Genomic DNA, 20,837 nt, shown 5'->3' with positions numbered 1-20,837 from the left:
TGTTTGGAAGATCTATTCATTTTTGTCAGCGGGGTGTTACAATGCTCTAGTATAAGTATGTTACTTTCTGTATCTTTCTTGAAGTCCTCCATGAATTGCTTTATGTATTTGGGTGCTCCTATGTTGGGTGCATATATGTTTATAAAGTTTATATCTTTTTGACAAATTCTTCCCTTGGGTTTTATGAAGTGTTATTTTGGGTCCCTTTTTATGGCCTTTATTTTGAAACCTATTTTGTCTGATATAAGTATTGCTACTCTGGCTTTTTTTTTTTTCCTGTCCAATTGCTTGGAATAGTGTTTTCCAACTCTTCACTTTCAGTCTGTGTAGGTCTTTCGTTCTGAGATGGGTCTCTTGTAGGCAGAATATTTTCTTATCCATTCAGGTCCATTTTTCTTATCCATTCAGCTACCCTATGTTTTCTGATTAGAGCATTTAATCTATTTACATTTAAGGTTATTATTAATAGGTACTTATTCATTGCCATATTATTTCCTTTGTACCTATGTTCCTCTCTCTCTCACTTTTTTTTCTTCCTTTTCTTAATGTAGTCCCTTTAGCACATCTTACAGTGCTGGTTTGATTGAGGTGTATTCTTTCAGCCTTCTTTTGTCAGGGAATTTCCTTATTTCACCTTCAATTTTAATTGAGAGCCTTGCTGGGTAGAGTAGTCTTGGTTGCAGCACTTTGCTTTTCATTACTTGGGATATTTCTTGCCATTCCCTCTGTCTTGTAGTGTTTCTGTTGAGAAATAAGATGCTAACTTTATTGGGGCTCTCTTGTATGTTACTTCCTATTTCTCCCTTGCTGCCTTTAAGATTCTCTCTTTGTCTTGGAATTTTGCTATTTTAATTATGATATATCTTGGAGTGGGCCTCTTTGGGTGCCTCTTGATTGGGACCCTCTGTGCTTCTTGGATTTGTGTGACTTTTTCTGTCATCAAATTAGGGAAGTTTTCCGTTATTATTTTCTCAGACAGGTTTTCTATCCCTTGCTCCTCTTCTCCTTCTGGTATCCTTATTGTATGGATATTATTATGTTTCATGTTGTCCTCCATTTGCCTTAACCCCTTTTCGTTCTTTCTGAGCCTCTTTTCCTTTTCTTCATCTTTGAGTGTTTTTTTCCTACCATGTCCCCCAGTTTGCTGATTCGATCCTCTGCTTCATCTAGTCTGCTTTTGGTTCTTTCTACTATGTTCTTCAATTCAGAAATTGTATTTTTCATGTCCTCTTGTTGATAGTTTCTATATCCTTTTTCATGCTGGTGTAAATCTTAGTATGATCCTTGTAGCTTCCCTGTAGTTTTTGGTAATTCTCACTGAGCTCATTGAGCTTTCTTATAACCATTGTTTTGAACTCAATATCTGCTAGTTGAGTTGCCTCTGTTTCATTTAGCATTCTTTCTGAGGCTTCCTCCTTTCCTTTCATTTGGGGTTTGTTTCTTTGTCTTCCCGTTTGTAAGACTCTCCTTGTTTGCCTCTCCTTCTTAATTTGATCTGTTTTGACTTCCTGAGTTTGTGGTGTGAACTTCTGTGGTATGAGACCTGTGAGATTCAGTGGTGCAGTCTCCTTGATCTCCTGAACTTGATTCTCTTGGGATGCCCTTTGTGCCATTTATGTTGGCTCTCCTGATGTAACTGGGTTTTGATTGTTGTTAGGTCACTCTTTGGTGGGTCCTTCCCTCCTGCTGGTTGACTGAGGGTCACTCTGCCCACCACGTCTTGTGTGCTGTTGTGCAGGTGCTGGTAGGACAAAACCACAAAGCCCAAAGAACAAACCCACATCTGCAAAAAATACCTCCCTCCCACAATCCCATTATCAGCAACAAATTAACCAGTATTAATAAGGGTGTAAAGAAATTAAAACTATTATAGGAAAGGGGATAAATAAACTATAGTATAAAATCTAGTGACATAACATGCACAAACTTGTTAGACAAGAAATGAATGTTAAAAAGCTATGCAGGAAAGAAAATATTGTACCCTGCCTGTGTGGCTCAGTGGATTGAGTGCCAGCCTGGAAACCAAAGGGTCATTGGTTCAACTCCCAGTCAGGGCACATGCCTGGGTTGTAGGCCAGGCCCACAGTAGGAGGCTCAAGAGAGGCAACCACACATTGATGTTTCTCTCCCTCTCTGTCTCCCTCCCTTCCCCTCTCCCTAAAAATAATTAAAATGTTTAAGGAAAAAAAAGAAAGAAAATATGACTAATCATGGAGAAGACCACAGTGGATTTCATCTTGGTAGCCTGTAGTATTTACCACTGTTTTTTCTTTCTGAAGCTGCCTCTAGTGATAACAGATATTGACCTCATCTGACCTTAGACAGCTTGCCTGGAGACTACCAGGAATCTACTGTTTGTGGCTGTCTCTTTCAGTTGTTATTCTAGTCACTCTACACTTAGCAGTCGGGCTTAAGCCCCATGGGGCAGGGCAGAATCCCTCGTGGTATTGGGAGTATTGTTTCTCCTCAGTCTGCTGCTGCATGGAGGGGAGTGGTCTGTCTGAGCACAATGGCTGCTGCCATATGGGGGATGACTCAGCACTGGGATCCTGGCAGCTACTCTCCCAGCTCTCTCCTCAAAGCTTCTGTCCCCAGTCTCTCCTCATGTGCCTGTAGTCCACTCTGCACCCACTTTTGCTGGAATCTGAGGTAAATGACAGCAAATGAAAATTTGTGCTTTGGCCCCTTAAATAGCTCTTTGCATCTCTAGCCATCTGTCTCTGGCAGAGAGCAACCTTGCCACTTTTTCCCAATGGTTATCTGTATACTTTTTGGGCTCTGGTGCTCTAGCCTGGGGATCCCAGCTTAGGGTTTAGACTGCACACTTCTCGGAGGGATCCAACCAGTTGTTTATCCTTCCGGTGCTGCCACCTGTGAGTGCCCAGCCAGCCTTATTGTGTCTCCACCTCTCTCCTTACCAGTCAGTTAGTACTGAAGATGATTCTTCTGTCTGTCCAAGGTTATAAGGCTTCTTTCTTGCTATTGTTCAGTTTTTTGTTCCAGGTGATTTCTCCACAATTAAGTTGTAATTCCAGGTTGGTCCTGGGAGGAGGTTCTCTAGTGTGGCTTCCATTCACTCCTCTACCATTTGCCTCTTCCTGAATATATTTTTCTACTAATACTCTAATATCAGGATATTTTGGGATTTCACAGAATTTCAAATAAGCTTACAAAGTTATCCATTGAAACCCAACATAAGAATCGCCAGAAAATTGGTCACCTTCAGTCCATTTCCCCTACTTAGTTTTTCCCAACATTTCAAGTAAGGAACAAGTCATATAATTTCATAGGTTCATGCAAATAGTAACCTTTGAAATGTGTTATTTTATGGAAAAAACCATACAGACTTATTGGCCAACCCAGTACAATGGTTTCCATTCATTTCATACTTCTGATCAATGGGACATGTCCCACTGGAGCCCCCAGTTGAAAAGCATGACAGGATTTTGTTTAGGTTCAGTGAAAGAGAGCAATGATTAGTGGATCTAACATGAGCTGGGGAAGGGAAACAACTGAGCTTTCTATATGTATCATCACCCAACTTCAGCGTAGATCTGTCATGATTCTAGACTCCCCAGTGAAGACATGTGACCTATTCCCAAATCATACATTTTTATATTTATAAAGCGTGTGGAAGTGAAGTAGCTCTGTAAAAATTTAACACTGTTCCGGCCTGCAAACCCATAAAATTTCTCTAACCTTATCCATATTTAACAGTGTCAGAATAACAATGATAATATCTGGTTTTAAAATAGCTCCTTGACATCAGCAAATTTAGAGAACTGAATGATCTTATTTTATTTTGCCTTTGCCATTTCATGCAAATGTGTATATTTAACCATGTTCAGTGCTACAACTAAGACAGACTTTCTAATTGCCCAGGTTTTAGCAATATAAAAAGCAGAGGAGAATCAACAATGTGGAGTATATTTACAATTGAAATGAAATTATTTTCTCTACAGTGATCCTTTCTTAGAGATGAGAGGGATTTTAGTGATTTTCAGTCCAAACCTTTTGGAGAGATGATAAAACCTCTGAGGCTAGGTTAAGTGATTTCTCAATGAATCATTGAGCTAGAGCTAGAGGCAGAGAGTACATAAATGATAACATTATTTAGATACATTAGATAGATTGAAACAAAAATGAGCACTTAGTTAGAGGCAGGGCATTCAGAACATTTTTCCACTTTTCTCATGATGTTATTTGAGAGGGCTAGTTAGCTCTTTTACTTGCTTATACAATTCACATCCAAACACAGTGGGATACATATATAATAGGATTTCTTTTTATATTTGTATTTTTTTCTAATAAGAGATTGTGACTGAAATGGAGTGAAAAGACATCTTCTCAGAACAATTCTTTACATGCAGAAAGTTTTGCAGGTTTGCAGAACTGGACTTAATTGTCTCTAACATCTTATCTATGAATTGGGAATAAACAAGGAATATCCATGTGGAAATTTGTTTTGCTCTTAAATGTGGTTCTTCTGTTTATTTACTGTTTATGTACTCTTTGGATTCTCTAATCCCCTTTCTAATAGCAGAGACATACTCACAGATCTGAAGCAGGGGTTTCCAACCTGTGGCCTATGGGCCTCATGTGGCCCAGGATGGCTACAAATGTGGCCCAACACAAAATCATAAATTTACTTAAAAACTTTCTTTTTTTGCTCATCTGTTTTCATTAGTGTTTGTGCATTTGATATGTGGTCCAAGACAACTCTTCTAGTGTGGCCCAGAGTTGCCAAGAAAGTTGAACACCCCTGAAGGGAGTTATATATTCTGACCACAATAGTGGAATCTAGAAACAATTGTTTAATTGATTTCTCTAGGCAACTCTCATACTTTAATTTTTCATTCTATAAAGTATTCAAATACATCAAATCTTGTTATGGTAAATTAGCACTCAATTTACTAGAGTTTGAACTCGGTTTGCTAGTTAGAGTTTTTTTTAGTAGATTCATTGAAGTGTGATTTTATCTTTATTATATGACATTTTAAAGGAAATAGATTGTCTTCTCAGGGCTAAAAGCTAAGGGAAGAAATTCTTGATACTTATAGATAGCTGATCTTACTTTTAATACTTGGTGTTTGAAGTTTTCCAGCATTCTGGTGAAACTCATGACCTTTCCTTCAACAAATACTTTTTGACTGCCTGTTGTGTGCCAGACACTGTACCAGTCACCAGGGATATGGTGGTGATCAAGACAGAACTTGCTGCCTTCACAGAGCTTAAAATGCTTAGCTCTGCTAGGTCCTGGGCCTTGATATAGTTGCTCACAGGAGTATTTGAAGACACATTATGAACCAAAATTTATTACATGTTTTGTAAAGAAAGTAGACATCCTTAATACAGCTTAAAGGTTAAGTATTTAATTCCTAACATATGTCAGCCACTGTTGCTGTTTGATAGCCTTGGTTGTGACCAAATTTTACTTATAGGCAAAGTGTCTAACAGTGTTTTTCAGCTTCATTTCTTCCAGTTTCTTGGAAGTTATAGGACAACTGATTTTGATTGATCTTTCACATTATTCCCTTGAACTCTTACAGGATTTTTAATTGTTTTACCAGAGAATTTCAGTGACATTTGAGAAATAAGACCTATATTACATGTAAGGAGATGGTTTCTCTGTAATGTTCCTTGAACTTCATGTTGGCCTTTGCCAGAGATTGCTGTTTTTACAGCTATGTGGGTCATTGTCATTTCTGGCCAATAGATGCCTGATTTTAAGGTCACATCCTTCCTGTCTTAGAACTTGTGGGGCTTGTCTCAGGCAGTTGGGAGGACAGCAGAGAAGGTCACTGAGAAAAAGAGGTTGGGGTATTAGTTCTTTCCTTGTTTCCCCCTGGCATTCTAAACTGATAAATGTGGTGTTTAGTACAGCTGTCAAACTCATTCTGTTTGTTACCTTTTCTCAGTCTTCAGCCTCCTTACAACCTTTCTGTGGCTTTTGAAACCCATTCTTCCCTGAATTTTAAAACTGTGTACTTCTCTGATTCTTCTCCTGTAACCTTTCTAATAGTTCCCTCTATCTCATGCTTTTTCCACTTCTTTTTTCTCCCCAGTGCTATAAGAATCCTCCCAAATTTATCTGTGCTCTTCTGTGCCTCTCTGATCTTTTTCTCTCTTCCTTTTCCTGTGTTTCCACCTTTTCCTCCCACCTCTTATTTTCACTCTTTTTTTCTCATACCTTATTTTGTGCATTTCTTAAATATACATGTACTTGGCACCAACTGTGTGCTTGTTACTGTACTAGGTTTTTGAAATGCATGAGTGAATAAGACAGACACAGCCTCAGCTTCCATAGAAATGACTAATTTCCCAATTAATTCATAAATTGTAATTGTGGAATGTTTTAGTGGAGAAGTACTGGTTGCTGTGAGAGTGTGTAATATAGGGGCCTGTCTTAGCTTAAATGCACAGTGAAGTCCTTCCTAAGGATATCATTTTTAGGTGAAATCTGAAGAATGAGTAGGAATTTATGAGGTGGAAACAGGGAGTGTTCTAGACAGTAGGAACAGAAAACGACTCTCTGTTTTCCAGTCACATCAGCCTTCTAAATTACTTGAATTCACAGTGTCTTTTCCCACCTCAGTCATTGTAAAACACAAGTTAGTCATCTTCTCTAAATCTCACCCAGACTCTCTTCATCAGCCCCATCTTTCCCCCAGTTTACTGAATTAGAAATGTTGGTACTATTGATTTCCTTTGAAAGAGACCTGAGATTTACCATTTCTTTGTTCTTCATTCTTACTACCATCTCTTCACAACTGGGTACTGCATTAGTGATACAAGTCCTCCTTCTTGCCTTTTCCTCCAGCACTTCCTTGGCCCACTCTCCCCAGCATAGTGAGTATGGACCTCTCTTTCTTATTTTTTTCTTTTTAAAAAATGTGTTGTATTGATTATGCTATTACAGTTGTCCCAATTTTTCCTTTTTGCCTCCTCCACCCTGTACCCCACATTCCCTGTGGCAATGCTCCCCCTTAGTTCATGCCCATGGTTCATGCCATGTAAGTTCTTTGGCCACCCCATTTCCTATACTGTTCTTAACATCCCCATGCCTATTCTGTACCTACTAATTTGTATTTCTTAATCTCTGCACTTTTCCCCAACTCCTCCCTCCCCGCTCCCAACTGCTAACCCTCTAAACGGTCTCCATATCTATGTTTCTGTTTCCATTCTGCTTGTTTGCTTAGTTTATTTTTTTAGATTCAGTTGTTGATAGTTGTGAATTTGTTGCCATTTTAGTGCTCATAATTTTGATTTTCTTTTTCTTAAATAAGTCTCTTTAACATTTCATATAATAATGGTTTGGTGATAATGAACTTCTTTAGCTTTGCCTTGTCTGGGAAATATTTTCTCTGCACTTCAATTCTAAGTGGATAGAATTGCTATCCAGCAGTTCTTTGCTGGATAGAATAATCTAGGTCGTAGATTCTTGCTTTTTATCACTTTGGATACTTCTTTCCAGTCCCTTCTTACCTGCAAAGTTTCTTTTGAGAAATCAGCTGACAATCTTATGGGAACTCTCCTGTAGGTAACTATCTGTTTAAGATTCTCTATATTTAACCTTTGGCATTTTAATTATAATGTGTCTTGGTTTGGTCCTCTTTGGATCCATCTCATTTGGGACCCTCTGTGCTTCCTGGCCTTGTATATCTATTTCCTTGACCATATTAGGGAAGTTTTCTTTCTATATTTTTTCAAGTAAGTTTTCAATTTCTTTCTCTTCTCCTTCTGACACATCTATGATCTGACTGTTGGTATGTTTGAAGTTGACCCAGAGTCTCCTTAGTCTATCCTTGTTTTGGGGGATTCTTTTTCTCTTCTTGCTGTTCTGGTTGAATGTTTTTTTTTCTTTCTTATGTTACAAATTATTGATTTAATTGTTGATTTTATCCATTCTTCTCTTGGTTCCCTGTAAATTGTTCCTTATTTTGATTAGTGTAATCTTCATTTCTACCTAGTTCTTTTTTATGCTATTGAAGTACCCAGTGAGTTCTTCAAGCATCCTAATAACCAGTGTTTTGAATTCTGCATCTGATAGATTGCTTGTCTCCATTTTGTTTAGTTCTTTTTCTGGAGTTTTGTTCTTTTCTTTCATTTGTGCCATATTTCTTTGTCCCCTCATCTTGGCTCCCTTCCTGTGTTTGTTTCTATATACTAGGTAGAGCTGCTTTGACTCCCCATCTTAGTAGTGTGAACTATTGTAGAAAAGTACAACAGTAAGTTGGAGCCTTAGTAATTACCAAGGTGGGGCAACCCATTTCAACCAGGCTGATGGAGTCTCTGATATGGTGTTGCCTCTCTATGGCTGTGTTGGGGGGAGGGCTCAGAAGGAGGAAAATGCTGCTGCCTGGCCTCTGGAGTTTTGTTGGAGAGGAAGCCGTCCTCTAGCACTCGCCCTGATGTCAAACAGTTTTCCCTGTATGCCACTGTTGCTCTTACAGCTGCTGCCCTGGGTCTGGAGCCCAGAAGGAGTGAGTCTGTGTAAGTCCTAAGTCCATTGTGGGCCCTTTAAGAGGAGACACCTGATAATCCACTTTCTTCCACTGCCCCCCACACACTGGTTTTTATAGCCAGAAGTAATGGGGACTTACCTTCCTGGCACTGGAACCCTGAGCTGGGTGGTCTGGTGTGGGCTGAGATCCCACATTTTTGAGGTATCCCTCATGATTTTTATCCACCCCACATGGGTGTGGGACTGCTCATTCTACATCTATGCATCTCTGCTCCTCCTACGTAGATGAATGTGACTTCTTTAATTCCCTGGTTGCCAGACTTCCATACATCTCAATTTTTCTGACAATTCTGGATGATAGCTAAATTGTAGTTCAGTTGTAATTTTTGCTGTGCTTGTGCAAGGAAGCAAACTGTGTTTACCTATGCCTCTATCTTAACTGAAGTGTGGACTTCTCTTTCTGAGATCCATTTTTTAATCATTTTACTGTTGACTGAAAAACCAGTGTAAATTCCTGATGCACAAAATCCAGATTCTCCTAACTGGGTCCTCTATTATCAGTCATCAAACTACCTCTCTCTAGTTTTATTCCTTAACATAAACCTCTTGGGACAAGCAGATACTCCTCCTGTTTCCCCTGTAAACCATGTTCACTTCCTCCTTTTGTCCTCTTCTCTCTTTTACCACCATCTCTAGGACATCTTGTCAACCGTGGTTCCCAGTGATTTCTCTCTGAACTCTGATTTCTCTTATAATACTTAGTTTCTGTATTTTGTGTATGCTAATGTCATTTCCTGACCTAAATTATAAGTGTAATAACAGAGACATGTCTTACAGGCATTTTATATACTCTCATTTAGGATTCACCAAATAGGTACCTAATAAAGGATTTGATGAAGCTTAGATTTATTTTAATGTAATTTACTGAATGCTGCTAATTCATTGCTAATCAAAGACTTTGAGTACTTAATGCCGTAACCCTTCTGTCCTACATATTGGGAATAATTTGAATTGACAATAACCAGTAATCTAGGTTGAACAAAAGAGTAATTCATTTGAATGGGTTCTTCTCCAGCAGTCAAGTCTCACATTTCACCAAGTTAGTCAAAGATTCCTTCTAATATTACAACTATTTGTATAGGCCTGTATAGTTTACAAATTTTATTTAAATGTATCATCTCATTTAATCCTCACTACAACTCTTTGAGGTAAATGATATTTTCCTTATTTTACAAAAGAAGAAATTGAGGTATAAAAACTTAAATGAGCGTGGGTCACTCAACTATTTTGTGGTAGAGCCCAGACCTGAATCTAGGTTTCTGACTTAGAACTCCTGTTCTAATTTTTTAAATAATATTTTTCCAGCTTTATTGGGATATAATTGAAAAAACTACATTGTACAAGTTTAAGGTATACAATGTGATGACTTGATATGTACATATCAAATATAGTGAAATGATTATTATAGTAAAGTTCATTGACACATCCATCATCTCACACAGTTACCATATTTCTGTGGTGAGAAAATTTAAGATCTACTCTCTTAGGAGATTTCAAGTATACAGTACTATATTATTACGTGTAGTCTCCGTGCTGTACATTAGATACCCAGAACTTAGTCATCTTGTAACTGAAACTTGTGCCTTTTGAGCAACATCTCATCTCCCCATTCCCCTTGTAGCCACCATCTACTCTGTTTCAATGAGTTCAACTTTTTTAGATTCCACATGGAAGTGAGATATCATATATTGTCTTTCTCTGTCTGACTTATTTTAGCATAATGCCCTCAAGTTTCATTCATGTTGTCACAAATAACAGTGTTTCCTTCTTTTTTATGACTAAGTAATACTGCACCGTGTGTATTGTATACATAACACATTTCATCCATGATGGCCATTTAGGTTGTTTCTTTGTCATGGCTATTGTGAATAATGCTGCATTGAACAAGGGGTGCTCATATCTCAAGACAGTGATTTTATTTCCTTCTCATATATACCCTAAAGGAGGATTGCTGGATCATAAGTTAGTTTTGTTTTTAAATTTTTGAGAAACCTTCTTACTGTTTTCCATAATGGCTGTACCAGTTTGTATTCCTACCAACAGTGTACCTACCAACAGTGTACCTTTTCTCTGCCTCTTCTTTAGCACTTGTTATCTCTTGTCTTTTTGATAGTAGTCATTCTAACAGGTGGGGGTGATATCTTATTGCAGTTTTGATTTGCATTTCCCTAATGATCACTGAACACTAAGCACCTTTTCACGTACTGGCATCTTTTCTTTGGAAAAGTGTCTGTTCAGGTCCTTGGCCCATTTTTAAATCAGGTTATTTGTTTTCTTGCTATTGAGTTGTATGGGTTCCTTATATCTTTTGGGCATTAATGCCTTATCAGATATGTGGTTTGCAAGTATTTTTTCCATTTAATAGGTTGCCTTTTTATTTTGTTGATTGCTAGGACTTCTTATTGTAATTACCTTATTTCCTTTCTAATGGAGAACCTGCCCTTGATCAAACTAACTATTTTTCTGCTGAAGGCCTTTGTCCTTGTGTGTTTTAGTTGTTAAGTAACTGCTTCCCAAGAAAAAAATAATCTTTAGCAGGTGTTTTCTAGAAAGAATTGAAAGATTAATTTCAAAACATGGATTAGTATCATAATTAATATGATTTTGCCTTGGTATCTTTCTGAAAGCTTTACTTTAAGTGGAAATTACATATGGATGGTTGATGAGTGGAGCCTAAAATTAACTGGGATAGTTTGGTATTAAATAGTTACTACCACATATTTGGTAGACCATGTACCCAACACCAAATCTAGGTAATCAGGCCTGTACTAGGCCTGGCTGAGGTCAGGTATTGAAATATCATACACAGAGCTCACTCACTGAAAGAGGTCTAGGCATGAGACCCTTGCTGCTTCTACTTGATTACAGAGGCATGGTACTTGCAAAACTTTTAAAAACTCATTTCACATTTTTAAAGTTGTTGGGAGGATTTTATAAGGTGGGTGTTTCAGACCCAAAGGGCTGCTTCCTGAAGTGTTGATGCAAAGGGTCATTTTTAGAGAGTTATGTGGAATGGAATTGGATCTGATGTCAGTTCTCAGTGTGCTTTCTCTCCCCTGGAGGAATAGCTTATCTGTTCTGCCAGATGTGAGGCTGAAGTCTTTTTACATGTAAATAATGCTGGGAGACAGTGGGAATATTACACTTTAAGTTAGAGGTTGGGGAAGAACAGAGTTTAAGCTAAAGATGACTGAGTTGTTCTGATACGCACTTTAAATAATCTTTAATTGTGTATAACCCATAAGCCTAAATTTGCATAAAACATAAGTGTATGGTAAATTAATAATAATATAAAACAGAGCAAATACCTGTGTAACCATCACCCAGGTCCAATATTAGAACATTGCCAGCAACCAGAAGGCCTCTAACAATTCCTTTTGTCACTCCCCACTCCAGATGGAATTTCCTGACTCTTCAATAGCAATTTCCTTGCTTTTCTCTTTACATTTATTCCTTTTATATACATTTTAAAATAGTTTGTTAGTTGTGCCTGTTTTAGAACTTCATATACATGGAATCATATTGTATTTTTTGTCCTAATCCTTTCATTTAATATTTTGGTTTTAATAAATCACACTTATTGTTGCATGTATCTGTAGTTTGTTCTCTTTTATCACTATATAGTATTTCATTACATGACTGTACCACAGTTTATTAGATTACTGTTGATGGATTTTTGTTTTTTCCCAACTGGACAAATTGCAAATAATGCCACTTTGAACATTCTTGAACTTGTCTTTTGTTGCATGCATTTCTGTTGGATATACTTAGTTTGGATCATGTAAATTAATCATTTTTGTGCATTAAACAGTCAAAAATTAATGATTTCATGTGGTTCAATGTAATACCTAGGAGTAGAATTATTGAATCATAGAAAGTACATATGTTCAATTTTAGTAGATTCTGCCAGTTTTCTAAAAATCTTGTATCAACTTAGTCTCTTGCCAGCAATGTATAAGAGTTACTTCATATTCTAGCCAACAATGGTACTGTAATTTTTTGTTGTAGTTTTTTTAAAAAATGTATTTTATTGATTATGTTATTACAATTGTCCTATTTTTTCTACCCCTTATTCCCCTCTGCCCTGTGCCTCCCCACCCACCAGCATTCTCCCCTCTTAGTTCATGTCCATGGATCTTACATATAAGTTCTTTGGATTCTCCATTTCCTATACTATTCTTAACCTTTCCTTGTCTGTTTTGTACCTACCATTTATGCTTCTTATTCCCTGTGCCTTTCTTCCCATTCTCCTCTAGCCCCTCCCTGCTGATAACTCTCCATGTGATCTCCATTATTGTGATTCTGTTCCTGTTCTAGTTTTCTTAGTTTTAGTTTTCCTTGGTATGTTCCTCCTTGGGTCCACCTTCTTTGGGACTCTCTTAGCTTCCTGGACGTCCTGGAAGTCTATTTCCTTTGCCAGAATGGGGAAGTTCTCCTTTATTATTTGTTCAAAGAACTTTTCCACTTGTTGCTCTTCCTCTTCCGCTTCTGGTACCCCTATAATTCAGATGTTGGAACAATTAAAGATGTCCTGGATGTTCCTAAGCCTCTCCTTATTTTTTTTGAATTCTTTCTTCTTCATTCCTTTCTGTTTGGTTGTTTCTTTCTTCCTTCTGGTCCACTCCATTGATTTGAGTTCCAGTTTTCTTCCCATCACTGTTGGTTCCCTGTGCATTTTCCTTCATTTCGCTTAGAGTAGCCTTCATTTTTTTAATCTAATTTGTGACCAAATTCAACCAATTCAGTGAGCATCCTGATCACCAGTGTTTTGAACTGTGCATCTGATAGGTTGGCTATCTCTTGTTTGCTTAAAAGTATTGGCTCTGGGGCTTTGATTTTTTTCCTTCAGTTTGGGCCATTATTTGTGGGGAGGGGGTCTGGTAGAGCCTCTTACGTATGAGGGGCAGAGCCTTAGGTGTTCACCAGGGCAGGGCAACCCAGTGGCTTGGTTGTGAGGGGCTGAGACCCCCCTCTGCCCAGCTGCCAAACTCCACCCTTCCTACTGGTCTGAATGAATGTGTATATTTTCACTCCTTGGTTGTCCGACTTCCATACAGTTAAATTTTCTGTCAGATCTGGTTGTTATCTTGTTTCTAAATTGTTGCTGACCTTATTTTGGTTGTGTGAGGATGCACAGTGTGTCTACCTACAACTCCATCTTGGCCGGAAGTCCTGATATCTGCCCTTCCATTCTAAATGAGCTTTCCTGGATATAGTAATCTTGGATGTAGGTCCTTGCCTTTCATGACTTTAATATTTCTTTCCAACCCCTTCTTGCTGCAAGGTTTCTTTGGAGAAATCAGCTGATAGTCTTATGGGCACTCCTTTATAGGTAACTCTCTCCTTTTCTCTTGCTGCTTTTAAGATTCTCTCCTTATTTTTAAACTTAGGTAATGTAATTATGATGTGCCTTGGTATGTTCTTCCTTGAGTCCAACTTCTTTGGGACTCTTTGAGCTTCCTGGACATCCTAGAAATTTATTTCCTTTGCCAGATTGGGGAAGTTCTCCTTCCTTATTTTTTCAGATAAGTTTTCAATTTCTTGCTCTTCCCCTACTCCTTCTGGCACCCCTATGATTCAAATGTTGGAATGTTTAAAGTTGTCCTGGAGGTTCCTGAGCCTCTCCTCATTTTTATGCATTCTTGTTTCTTCATTCTGTTCTGGCTGAGTGTTTATTTATTCCTTTTGTTCCAAATTGTTGATTTGAGTCCCAGTTTCCTTCCCTTCACTGTTGGTTCCCTTTATATTTTGCTTTATTTCACTTTTCATAGCCTTCACTTCTTCCTCTATTTTGTGACCATACTCAACCATTTCTGTGAGCATCCTAATTACCAATGTTTTGAATTCTGCATGTGATAGGTTGGCTAGTTCTTCATCACTTAATTCTATTTTTGGAGTTTTGATCTGTTCTTTCATTAAAGGCATATTTTTTGTCTCAACACTGCTGTTACGTTGTGATGAGTGGAGCCTTAGGTATTCATGAGGATGGGGCAACCCAGGTCTCTGTGTTGTGGCACTGTATATGAGGGAGGGGTCTGAGAGGGAACAATGCTGCCTGCTTCACTACCCACAAGCAGATTGGGCCCTTCTGGTGCTGACTCCCAGGTGGGTGGATCTGTGTACATTTTAGGACCCTGTGGTTCTCTCCAGCAAACTCTCCTGTGCGGCTGGGTATTTGTCCCGCTGCCACAACCCCAGGTTTTTACCACCAGAGGTTTTAAGACATTCTTTTCCTGCAGTGGGGCCCTGGGTTCCATGGTCTGGTTTTGCTCCCAGTTTCTGTACAGGCAAATGTGGGACCACCTGGTTCACCAGCCACCGCCTCACCCTCCTGGACTTCCAGCCTCTGGCTTGAGCCCTCCCTGGCCAGACTGCTCTTCTCTGCCCCTCTTCACCTGTTGAATGAATGTTCTTCTTTAACTCTGTGGTTATTGAACTTCCATACAGTTGGATTTTCTGGAAGTTCTGGTTATTTTTTGTTTTTAATTTTGTTGTCCTTCTTTTGGTTGTGTAAGGAGACAAAGTGTATCTACCTAATGTCTCCATCTTGGCCAGAAGTTCTGTTGTGGTTTTGGCTTACATTTCTTTGGTTTCAAATAGCACGTTTTCATTTGTTTTGTTTTGTTTTTTTTGCCATTTAGATTTATTGATATGAAATACTTTAATACTATTCAGGTCATTTGCCCATTTTTCTATTGGAAGTTTTAGAAGGTCTGTCTTGGTCTCTTGGTCTTGTTGATTAGCAGGTGTTCCTTTTTTTTTTTTTGGTAAAGATTTTATTTATTGTTAGAGAGAGGGGAAAGGAGAGAGGATGAGAGGGAGAGAAACATCAATGTGTGGTTGCCTTTCATGTGCTCCCTACTGGCCCGCAACCCAAGCATGTGCTCTGACTGGGAATTGAACCAGTGGCCCTTTGGTTCACCGGCTGGCACTCAGTCCACTGAGCCACACCATCGAGGGCAGCAGGTGTTCTTTGTATATTCGAGATACGAGTCCTTGATTGTTAAATGTGTTGCATATATCTTCTCCCATTCCATGGCTTGTCTCTTCACTCTCTTAATAGTGTCTTTGATGAATAGATATTTCCAATTTTAATGTAGTCAAATTTATCACTTCTTTTACAATTGATGATTTTTGTATATTATCTAAAAAGACTTTGACCTTGAGATCTTGAAGACATTTTCCCATATTCTAAGAACTTTATTGTTTTGTTTTTCACATTGAGTTCTATAATCCATCTGAAGTTGATTTTTGTATACAGAGTGAAGTTGAGTTACAATGTCATATTTCCCCCAATGTATATCCAGTTGTGCTAGCATCAGTTAATGAAGGAGACCACCTTTCCCCATTGCTATGATATGAGGTGTCACTTCAGTCATAAACCAGCATCCATATATGCCTGCATCTGTTCTAGGCTCTATTCTGTTCATTGGTCTGTTGACAGATTTTTGCCCTAATACTTCATTGCCTTAATTATGTTAACTTTATAGTAGGTAAGTTCCTCCACCTGTTCTTCTCTTCTGAGAGTGCCTGGCTGTCCTTTTCCTGTATTTCCATATATGTTTTGTAATCAGCTTGTCGAGTTTCACCAAAAACGTCTCTTAGGATTTTTATTAAGATTGTACTTCCTCTATCAATCAATTTATTTAGAATTTTCATCTTTATAATAGTGAATCTTTGATCTAGGCATAACATTTATCCCTCCACTTAATAAGGCCTACTTTATTATCTATCAAATCTTTTAACAATAAAATTCATTACTTAAATGATTTTTTATTGTGATGAAATTTACTTTTTTAACCATTGTTAGGTATACTGTTTATTGGCACTAAGTACATTCACACTGTTGTAAAACCATCACCACTCTCTGTCTCAAGAACTTTTTCATCATCCCAAACTGAAACTCAGTTACCCCTTAAACAAACATTTTTTTATCCATACATCCTCTGATGGACATTTGGGTATTTTCCATCTTTTGTCTATTGTGGATAATGCTGCTGTTACCATCAGAATACAAATATGTTTTGAGTCATTCCTTTCTGTTGTTTTGGTATATACCTAGAAATGGAGTTGATGGATCTGATCTCATGGTAATCAGTGATTTTAAAGAGTGCTAATCGGTGGCTTTTAGTACATTCATAATGTTGTGCAACCATCACCATTGTATAACTTAGAACAGTTTCATCACCCTCCCCCCCAAAAAAAAATTCATACCCATTAAGTAGTCCACCCCTATTCTTAGCAACCACTAATTTGCTTTCTGTCTCCATGGATTTGCCTATTGTGGACATGTCATGTGAATGAAATCATATAATATATGGTCTTTTGTGTCCATTTTTTTTTTACTTAGTATAATGTTTTGGAGATTTATGTTGTAGGATGTATCCTTTTTAAGACCAAATGCATGTATATACCATATTTTAATTATAGAGTATACCACATAATAAATCGATCAGTTGATAGACATTTGTCAATAAAATTTTATCATTTTGTTGATAAAATTTTCCATATTTTCTTAGATTAATTCCAAGGCACATGTTTCAGTCCCATTTTAAAAAAGTATATATGTAATATAATTTAAAAATACATAATTTTAGAAAACATAATTTTATATATTATTTACTTCAGTTTATAGGAATATATTACATTGATTTTATATGCTGTAAGTCTAAAGTTTGGTAAATTATCTTAATTCTAAGAATTTATGTCCTTTTGGATTTTATAAATAGCAATCATATGATTATGATGAATGAATTATTTTTCTTTCTTTCCATTTCTTCTACCATTTGTTTTTTTCTTATCATACCATTCTAATTAGAACCTCTATTACAATGTTAACTAGAATAGTAATAACAAGCAGCCTTGAGTTACTCCTGATTCCAAAGAAAAAGCTTTTCTTTTTTATTTTATTAAAATACTGAGTTTCTTTCATATGTATATTTCAGTCTCCCCACCATTTCCATCTGTCTGACCACCACTACTACTATGTCCTATCATAACATTCCATACATACTTAAAACCATGCAAAGGGTGGAGTTCCATCTTTAAAAACTAAAAAGGCATTTTGTACAACACATTCTTGACAATGGAACCTGAACAATGTTTGTCAGACACAGTAGGGAAAGTTCTCACTCTGCATTATAAAAAGGACAGCCAGATATCAACTGTTACAGGAGTGAAAAAGGACAGAAAATTTTAACAAACTTTAAACTATTTTCTTAGACTTCCTCCACTGCCAGAGATCTTGAATAGCCTCCTGGTCAGTCATCCGGAAGCAATTCTCCATATAATTGATGAACTTGGCTTCCACTTTGGGAAGTGAACCACCTTTTTCTATACTTGTTTGCATTTTTGCTTTAATGCCTTCTACAGAACTAGGTTCTTTAGGTGTTTTAGGAGTTTTTTCCTGTTTTTTGAAGGATTCTTGACCTTTTGATCTTGGTATTGATGGTTTTGAGTCTTTCCCATTCTGGTTTGATTTCTATGCAGTTTTGGCTGGAGTATTGTATAGATTTCTTTACTGGAGCTTTTTCTTCAGTTTCCTCATCCTCAAAATCATCATCTTCATCATCATCATTGTCCTCATCATCATCTTCTTCAGCAGCAAGTTTTACTTTTTACTGTGGAACCTTGCTGCTGCTTCCAGGGGCAGAACGCTTCCCAGACATACTGAGGAGCTTCACGTCCTCCTCCTCTTCGTCTTCTGACTCTGCATCTTCCTCCACAGCTACTAAGTGCTGTCCACTAATATGCACAGGCCCTGAACCACATTTCAACAGTAAGGCCACAGGTGGTGTTATTTCAAAGCCACCAAGGGAAACGGCTATACGGACATTTTCACAGTTGCCAGTGTTACTTTAATTGGACTGCTTTCGTAATTCATTGACTCGGCTTCCACAATGTGCAACTCATCCTTCACACCAGCCCCTGAACTGACTGTTTGTAAAGATAACTGGTGCTCCTTTTCATCATTATCCGACTTAAAGTGATAGTCTTTGTCGACTTTGAGTTCACAGCCAAAGAGATAGTTCTGGGGTCTCAGAGGGCTCATATCCATGTCCATCGAATCTTCCATGGGGTGGTAGCACGCACTTCGGTGGGAGAGAAGGTGGACAGAGGTACACAAGTTCTGTTCCTCAGAATAGATACGCAGGACAGAATTGCACCAGGGCCCAAAGAAAAAGCTTTTAACCCTTTACCATTAAATATGAGATTTACTATAGATCTATTCATGTACCAAACAGTTTTTAAAATGTTTTTAAAAAGTTTTATTTAAAAATATTTTTATTTGAAAATAACAGTTGCTGTACAATATTATATTAGCTTCAGTGTACAACCCTGTGATCAGACATTTATAAAATCTATGAAGATTTTATAAATCTAGTACCCATCTGAGACTGTATATAGTTATTACAGTATTGTTTACTGCAGTCCCTATGCTGTACTTTACATCCCCATGACTGTTCTATCACTATGTTTGTACTTCTAAATCCTTTCACCTTCTTCACCCATCCCCTTTCCCATCTAGACATTGTCAAAGTATTTGTATTTGTATTTGTATTTGTGAGCCTGTTTCTGCTCTGCTTGTTTGTTTATTTTGTTTTTTCAGATTCCAAACATAAGTAGAATCATCTGGAATTAGTCTTTCTCTGTATGACTTACTGCACTCAGCACAATACACTCTAGGTTCATTCATGTTGTTGCAGATGGCAAGATTTCATTCTTTTTTATGGCTGAATCATATCCCTTTGTATATATGCAACGTTTCTTCTTTAACCATTCAGCTATTGATGAACACTTACGTTGCTCCCATATCTTGGCTATTGTATATAATGCTGCAATAAATATATGGGTGTATATGTCTTTATACTTTAGTGTTTGGGGTTTCTTCAGATAAATACCCAGAAGTGGAATTACTGGGTCTCTTATTATAGTCTTTGTTTTAAAGTCTGTTTTGTCTTGGTGTAAGTATTGCTACCTCAGCAGGGTTTTGGTTTTTTTCTTTTTTTTTTCCATTTTCAAGAAATAGTTTTTCTATTCCTTTACTTTCAGTCTGAAGTATCTTTTTTTAAAATTGTTTTTACATTTTAAAAATAGTTTATTTTCATTGTATTGTATTACATATACCTTATCAGATATATCAGTGAATATGTTCTATTCTGTGGGTTGTCTTTTTATTTTATTGATGGTTTCCTTTCCTGTACAAAAACTTTTTAGTTTGATATAGTCTCATTTGTTTATTTTTTTTTTGTTTCCCTTGCCTGAGGACGTATATCAGAAAAAATATTTCTATGTGTTTACTGAACAATATCTGAAATTTTACTGTCTATGCTTTCTTCTAGGATCTTTATGGTTTCCAAACTAACATTTAAGTCTTTAATCCATTTTTAATTTATTCTTGTGTGTGGCATAAGAACATGGTCTAGTTTCATTTTTCTGTATGCATCTGTGCAATTTTCCCAACATCATTTATTGAATAAACTATCTTTAGCGCATTGTATGTGCTTGCTTCCTCTGTCAAATATTAGTTGATTACAAAGGCATGGATTTATTTCTGGGGTCACTAATTCTGTTCTATTGATATATATGTCTGTTTTTATGCCAACACCTTGCTGTTTTGAATACTGTGGCCTTATAGTTTGATATTAGGTAGTATGACTCCTCCAACTTTGTTCTTCTTTCTAAGGAATGCTGGTGCTATTTGGGTCTTTTCGTGATTCCATATACATTTTTGAAATATTTGTTCTAGTATTGTGAAATATGTCATTGGAATTTTGATAGGAATTGCTTTGAATCTATAGATTGCTTTGGGTAGTATATATATTTTAATGATGTTAATACTTTCTACCCGTGAACACAGTATGTGCTTCCACTTATTTGTATCTTCTTTAATTTCTTTCTATGTGTTTTCATTTTCTGAGTACAGGTGTTTTACGTCCTTGGTTAAATTTATTCCTAGGTATTGTGTTCTTTTTGAAGCAACTGTGACTGGGATTATTTTGTTAATTTCCCTTTTGATAGTTCTTTATTGGCATATAAAAATGCAACTGATTTCTGGATATTAATTTTCTATCCTGCTACTTTACTGAATTCATTTTTCAGTTCTAGTAGTTTCTTGGAATCTCTAGGGTTTCCTGTGTACAGTATCATGTCATCTGCAAATAATGCCAGTTTTACTTCTTCTTTTCCAATATGGATGCCTTTTATTTCTTCTTGTCTGATTGCTGTGGGTAGGATAAGAGAGTTGAAAGTGGACATCCATGTCTGTTCCTGATCTTAAGGAGAACGTTTGCAGTTTTTTGCCCATTGAGTA

At 37.2% G+C, this 20,837-nt stretch overlaps 1 protein-coding gene and 1 pseudogene across 8 annotated transcripts in view; one reads left to right on the top strand and one right to left on the bottom strand.

Annotated features, from left to right (window-relative positions):
- The window catches only part of ALG9 (ALG9 alpha-1,2-mannosyltransferase), a 137,131-nt gene that overhangs the window by 74,621 nt on the left and 41,673 nt on the right, over window positions 1–20,837 (top strand). The gene's annotated exons all lie outside the window — the stretch shown is intronic.
- Window positions 17,685–18,599, bottom strand: LOC123819257 (annotated as a pseudogene).

The sequence above is a fragment of the Phyllostomus hastatus genome, unplaced genomic scaffold (assembly GCF_019186645.2).
Source record: "Phyllostomus hastatus isolate PE091 unplaced genomic scaffold, TTU_PhHast_1.1 phas_contig_113, whole genome shotgun sequence".
NCBI classification, from domain to species: Eukaryota; Metazoa; Chordata; class Mammalia; order Chiroptera; family Phyllostomidae; genus Phyllostomus; species Phyllostomus hastatus.
Note: the sequence above shows the minus strand (reverse complement) of the source record. Positions and strands in the feature narration are given on the sequence as shown.